Raw genomic sequence first — 7792 nt, 5'->3', positions numbered from 1 at the left:
TAGCTGTGTCCTGAGAAGTTCTACCAGAGCATTACAAATGCAGAGGTGAATGCTCTCAGTCAACCATTGAACTGATAATAGGGTCCCCATTGGAGGAGTTAGAGAAGCATTGAAGGAGCTGAAGGGGTTTGCAACCCCATAAGAACAACAATACCAACCAACCTGAGCTCCCAGAGACTATACCACTGTTGAAAGAGTACACATGGACAGACTCATGGCTCCAGCTGCATATGTAGTAGAGGATGACTTTGTTGGGCACCAATGGGGGGGAGCCCTTGGTACTGCTTAGGCTCACTGCCCTAATGTAGGCAAATAATAAGGCGGGGAAGCAGGATGGGTTGGGTGGAAGGGTAGGAGAACACCCTCATAGAAGAAGGGAAAGGGGGCATAGGATAAGGGGTTTATGGACTGAAAACTGGGAAAATGGAATTACATTTGAAATGTAAATTTTAAAATATCCAATAAAAAAAGAAGAGTGCAAATCATACCATTTTTATCTTTTTGTACAAAGCTCAAGTCCAAGTGGATCAACAACCTCCACATAAAACCAGATACATTCAAACTAATAGAAGAGAAAGTGGGGAAGGGCTTCTAACACATGGGCACTGTGGAAATTTTCCTAAACAGAACACCAATGGCTTATGCTCTAAGATCAAGAATTGATAAAAGGGACCTCATAAAATTGCAAAGCTTCTGTAAGACAAAGGACACTGTCAATAAGACAAAATGGCAACCAATAGATTGGGAAAAGATTTTCACCAATCCTACATTTGATAGAAGGCCAATATCCAATATATATAAAGACCTCAAGAAGTTAGACTCTGGAGAACCAAATAACAGTATTAAAATGGTGTGCAGAGCTTAACAAAGATTTCTCAACTGAGAAATATCAAATGGCTTAGAAATACCTAAAGCAATGTTTAACATTCTTAGTCATCAGGGAAATACAAATCCAAACAACCCTGAGATTGCCCCTCACACCAGTCAGAATGGCTAAGATTAAAAACTGAGGTGACAGCAGATGCTGACAAGGATGTTTAGAAAGAGTAACACTCCTCCATTGTGACTTCTATTGCAAGCTGCTACAACCACTGTGGAAATCAGGCTGGCACTTCCTCAGAAAAATTAGATATAGTACTACCTGAGGACCCAGCTATACTACTCCTGGGCATATTCCCAAATGATGCTCCAACATATAACAAGGACACATGCTCCACTATGTTCATAGCAGCCTTATTAATAATAGCCAGATGTCCTTCAACAGAGGAATGGATACAGAAAATGTGGTACATTTACACAGTGGAGTACTATTCACCTATTAAAAATGAAATTGTTAGACAAATAAATGAAACTAGAAAATTTCATCCTGAGTGAGGTAACCTAGTCACAAAAGAACACACATGATATGCCCTCACTGCTAAATGGATATTAGCCAAAATTTAGGAATAACCAAGATACAATTCAGAGACCACATGAAGCTAAAGAAGAAGAAAGACCAAAGTGTGGATGCCTCAGTTTTTCTTAGACAAAATACAGGAGGAAATACAGAGACAAACTGGAGCAGAGACTGAAGGAAAGGCCATGCAGAGACTGCCCCACCTGGGGATACATTCCATATGCAAACACCATTCCCTGACACTATTGAGGATGCCAAGAATTGCATGCTGACAGGAGCCTGATATAACAGTCTCCTGAGAGGCTCTACCAGAGCCTGACAAATACAGGGCGGATGCTCACAGCCAAGCATTGGACTGAGCACCATGTCCCCAATGGAGGAGTTAGAGAAAGCATTAAAGGAGCTGAAGGGGTTTGCAACACAATAGGAAGAGCAACCATATCAACTAACCAGACATTCTAGATTCCCAAGGAGTAAACCACCAATCATGGAGTACACATGGAGTGACCAATGGCTCCAGCTGCATATGTAGCAGAGGATGAACTTGTCAGGTGTCATTGGGTGGAGAGGCCCTTAGTCCTTTGATGTCTCGATGCCCCAATGTAGGGGAATACCAGGGTGAGGAGGTGGGAGTGAGTAGGTGGGTTTGTGGGGGAGCACCCTCATAGAAGCAGGGGGAGGGAGGATGGGATAGGAGGTATGGAGGGGATACTGTGAAAGGGGATAACATTTGAAATGTAAATAAAGAAAATATCCAATACAAGAAAAGAAAAAAGAAAAAAGTGTAAAAAATATCAACTGCAAAAAAAAAAGAAAGAAAGAAAGAAAGTAAGAAAAGAAAAGAAAAGAAAAAAAACACAGAGCTAAACAGAAAATTCTCAATGGAGGAATCAGGAATGGCTGAGAAACACCTAAAAAATGTTCAATATCAATAGTCATCAAGTAAATGCAAATCAAATCAACTCTGAAATACCACCTTACACCCTTCAGAATGGCTAAGATCAAAAACCCTAAGAACAACATATTCTGGTACAGTTCAGGAGAAAGGGGAATACTCCTCCACTTGTTGGTGGGAGTGCAAACTTGGACAAACATTTTGGAAATCAATTTGGTGGTTTCTCAGAAGGTTGGAAATAGTTCTTCATGAAGACCCAGCTACTTAATATAGCTGGGTCTATATACCCAAAAGATGCTCTACCATCCCATAGGTTTTCTTGCTCTACTATGTTTATAGCAGAATTATAATAGCCAGACACTAGAAACAACCTAGATGTTCCTTGACTGAAGAATGGATAAAGAAAATGTAGTTCATTTACCAAATGGACTACTATCCTGCCATTAAAAATGAGGGCAACATGAATTTTGCAGGCAAATGGATGGAACTAGAAAGTATCATTATGAGTAACCCAGACCCAAAAGGACATACACAGTATGTATTCACTTATAAGCAGGTCTTAGCCATAAAGTACAGGATAGCCATGCTATAATCAACAGACCCAAAGAAGCCAAATAACAAGGAGGGTGTAAGGGAGGATGGTTGGCTCTTTCTCAAAAGGGGAAACAAAATAGATACCAGAGATTGCTGGAAGGAGGGAACTGGGTGAGACAGGAGATCGGGAGAGGAGTGGGAGGGGAGGGATGAGATCATATGTAGTGAGCAGGGGAGATAGAAAAGAGATTGTGGGTAGGGGAAGCAATCTCTGGAACATGCCAGAGACCTGGGATATGGGGGAGGCCCCAGAGGGTCTCTGAGGGTGAGACTTCTAGAAGATGGAATATGGATCCTTAAGTGGCCACTTGCTGTAGCCAGGCAGGACCTCCAGTATAGGGAGGCAATCCACCCACAAACCCTTCAACCCAAAATGTGTCTGGTCTACAAGATGGGCAGGAAGAAAGAGCAGAGACTGAGGGAACAACCAACCAATGACTGCCCCAAATTGAGACCTATTCCACAGGCAATAACCAATCCCTGACACTACTAATGATATATTCTGTTATGTTTGCAGACAGTTATGCTAACTGTCTGAGAAGCTCTACCAAGCAACCAATCAAAAGAGATGCAGAGTCTCTCACCCAAACATTAGATGGAGCTCAAGGAGTTTTATTGAAGAGTTGAGAAGATTGAGGGACCCAAATAGGACAGGGACTCCACAGGAAGAACAACAGAGTCAACTCACCTAGACCTTGCGGGGTTCTAGACACTGAATCACCGACCAAAGAGAGATCATGGGCTGGGATTAGGCTCCTTGCACATATGTAGCAGATGAACAGTTTGGTCTTCATGCAGGTTCCCCAACAACAAGGGCTGTCCCTAGGCCTGTTGCCTGCCTGTGGATCCCATACCTCAAAATGGACAGCCTCGTCTGGCTCCAGAGGATGTGCCTAGTCCCACAGCAACTTGATCTGTGTGTGTGTGGGGGGGGTAGTGGGGACACACCAGAGAGGGTTTTTCCTTCTCAAAAGAGAAAAGTAATATGGAATGGGGGACAGACCTGAATGGGGAGGTAGTGGGAGGAGAGGAAAAGCTAATGTTGGGCTGTAAAGTGAATAGATATTCACTTTTTAAAACAGTGAAAAGACATAGAAAAAGAGAGTGATAGTAACATCTAATGTGCTTTTATCTAAGCTTGTCTGGGTCTTGCTCTTTTCAGGCACATTTGATGTATTCTAGGTGATTGCTCTTGGTTCCACAGAGGTGAAAAAAAGCTATTGAGGGGGAGGGGAACATCCTGTTTACTTGCTTGTTTTGGATCCATAGCTTGTTAGTCAAGTTTTAAGGGAGTGTGTAAATAGTTAAAAATAACAGGAGGACCTTTCACTTATCTCTTAGCTGATCTGGGCCCTGTTTGCTCTTTAACAAGATACAGTCTCCTGGTTGAAACGTGTTGGGGGGTTTTTAGGGTATAGTCTTGCCCTAGAGAAAAAAAAGATCACATATATACACTACACCTTGATCAAGCTGTTGTACATGATGCTTTTATATTCTAAGTATGCTGAGAGTATTCCCTTTGTAAATATATATCTATATATCTATATCTATATCTATATATCTAATCTCTATCTATATCTCTATCTATCTCTATCTATCTATCTATCTATCCATCCATCCATCCATCCATCCATCCATCTATCTATCTATCTATCTATCTATCTATCTATCTATCTATCTATCTATCTATCTATCTATCCTCAATTGCAAGCTACTAAAAAGAGCCATAAAGGGAGATGGGCAGGGATATTTCCCGTGCTAGATTCATCTGTTGACATATTTTGGCCAAATCATTTTGGTACAGTTTATTTCCATCTTAACAGTAGATCAGTGCTCCAGGAGGCATTTAGTCTCCAGTAGATTCCTGAAGCCTTTTGCCTGATATCTTGCCTCATAGTCAAAGACCTATCTATTGTCTTTGAATGGAGTTATGTATGCTAGGAAATTAGGCGTTTTAGCAGAGCCTATGGGGCTGCTGAGCATTTTCTGTCCAACTTCAGTGTGCTTTAAACCAACTGGCCACATGTCAATAAAAACCAGTTATACTGAGTATCAGGAGCCTTCAGTGTCTGGGTCAAGTGCACTAGCTAATATTCAAAGTCAGTTATACTGGCTTTCCCTGAACTCTTCACAGCTTTTCTTGTTTTTGAGTTGTTCTTGACACAAAATTGTCACCTCTGAATTGCCTTTTTAATTGTTTGATATAACTCAATGTCCTGACAAATGTTCAGTTAATGATCATTACCCAGCATGAAAACCTGGATGAATATTGTTAGCTGCAGCAAACACAATCTTCTCTGTAGGCTTAGATTTTTCAAAACCTATTCCAACAAGGGTTCTCAAGTGCTTTGAACCCCACTTCTAGTCTGCCATCTAAAAGTTGGGGGGGAAAAGATGGTAAATAGGACAAGGGAATGTGAACCTATTTAAAAAGTAGATATTTTTGGGGGAGGGAGCATTCCAATCTCCTTTTGTCAGGATACCATCTGTTCAGTAGTGTCAGGATACCAACAGTCCAGTTCAAAAATGTCACCAAACATGAGTCAGCAATGGCTGCACAATCCAGCAGAAACTGCCAGGCCTCTGCTGAATTGGTATGAGTCAGCAAGAGCAACCAGGACCAGCTGGAATGCCAGGACTTCTCTGCTGTCCTCTCTCAAGGATGTGAAGATCAGCGGAAGATCCAAGATCAATGAAGAGTTGCAAGGCTAGCTGTGCAAGCCCTCTGTCACTGTCTCTTGAGCCCTACTTGTACTCTCTCCAAACATCACATGTACTCTCATGGGCCTTGACTCAGGAAAAAAAAACCCACGAATTTGCTTCACCAAAATATCATGTGAGTCTGTCACATGACATAACCAGAAGCTCCCACTTCACTTATCAGATAAGACCACTTAGTGAATGTTTACTTTCTAACAAGAGGAAGAGTTCTGTTCTTTACAACCCCATTCTTGTCTATGGAGATAGAAAATTGTGAAAGTGCTTATTGTCCAATCATGAAGACCTCAATTTAGACCCAAACATCCATATAGAAGCTGGGTGTGGATATAAACACCTATTGTCCTGTAGCATTGTATAATCAGCGTCCCTGGAAGAAATGAGGATATTCAAAGAAACACATGTGTCCTTCACTCTGACTTTATGCACTGTTGAAACAAGGAACCCCAAGAATCCGGAACACTCCATTTTCCCTAACTGCAATAATATTCTAGGAGGAGAAGGCTAGGTCCTGGTGCCAACCAACAAAATCACTTGTCTCCTGGGTAGAAAAGGGAATTGGGACTTTCCTCAGTGCCCAGGACATCCTGAATTTTTTAGACTGTCTCACAAGAAAGCGAGAACTGAGACCACAATTAGTAGGTCCACAGTAAGAGCACACCTTGCCTAGAACTGTTCAGTAATGATGCCTCTTATCCGCAGTTTAAACTTAAACCTCGTGACAACATCTAGAAGATGAAATTCAGACACCACTGAATCTCACTGACTTTTTCTCAATGTGGCCATATTGGGTGTGTTAACAAGTAGCCAAATCTGGCTTGTGGGAACTGCTGGGTCACTGGTTTCATCCTAACTCCTCTACCATTAGAAGACTGGGAGAGGGGAGGGCCTTAAATCCTGTGTAAATGTTTATATTTTGGGTTAAGAATCAATCTACTGTCAACATCTATCAGTTTGCATAGTGAAGTCCTTTCCATGGTCTGTGCATTACAATTCAATGTCCATCATTCCAGAGCTATTTGAATTCATGCCATATACAGTCTGGGACATGTGCAAAGACTATTCATTTACTCAGGTCTCACCACCTTTAGAACATCAATTAGAATCAGTTTTATGTGTCTCCATGCCAAACTCAGCACAGATGTTTATCAACAACTTTCTGAGTTCTCCCAACTTTCATCATCTGTAATTTATATTTAATAGTTTGATAGCTGATACCCTATTGGCCTCTAGTGAACAATTAGAAACATAACCAAAATATCTTTAATTTACCTATTCATCTAATATATATTATATATAAAACATATATAAAATATGGTACTTGATTCTCTTATATATATTTATATAATATGATCTATCTATCTATCATATATATTATATATTATATATGAGCAAGTTAGAATTAAACACAGGAAACACATATCTTCTGAAATCTGAACTGCTTTAGTTTTAATGCTTGTATGATAGCACCACCCTGTGGCTATTATGATTTATCCTCTGATTTAATAATAGTATACACCAAGTTTTCCACTAGGGTCTTTCTTAGTCCTACCTTGACAAAAATATGATGGTGACAGTGATGATGATGAGGAGGATAAGGAGGAAGAGGAAGAAAAAGAAGAAGATGATGCAACTAACTTAAAGATATAGATGAGCAGCATTCATTCTACAGAATACAGTAGAGAGTTATATGGCTGACTAGTTCAAATTACACAGAGACAAGAAAACAACATGATAGTTAAGAACAAGGACGGTTAAAATTGGGACATTACACACCATTAATTTTTTAATGGTTAAGGCAGAGCTGGCTTTTCATTTATGCATTTATTTTATTAATCATTTTATCCATTTACATTTCAAATGATATATACCTTTCTGGGTACCTCTCCACAACCCAGCCCACCCCATCTGCCCTCTCTCCCCTCCCCCTTGCCTCTATGAGCATGCTAGTCCACCCACTCACCTACTCCTGCCTCACTGCTCTAGCATCTCCTGACTCTGGGGCATCAAATCTCCACAGGATCAAGGGCCTCCCCTCCAACTGATGTCCAACAAGGCCATCATTTGTTACATATGTATCTGGAGCCATGGATACCTCCATGTATATTTTTTGGTTGGTGGTTTAGTCTCTGGGAGCTGGGGATGTTCCAGTTAGTTGATTTGTTCTTCCTATGGGGTCACCATCCCCT

Source organism: Rattus rattus, chromosome 2 (assembly GCF_011064425.1).
Source record: "Rattus rattus isolate New Zealand chromosome 2, Rrattus_CSIRO_v1, whole genome shotgun sequence".
Classification (NCBI taxonomy): Eukaryota; Metazoa; Chordata; class Mammalia; order Rodentia; family Muridae; genus Rattus; species Rattus rattus.
This window is presented reverse-complemented; position numbering follows the sequence as displayed.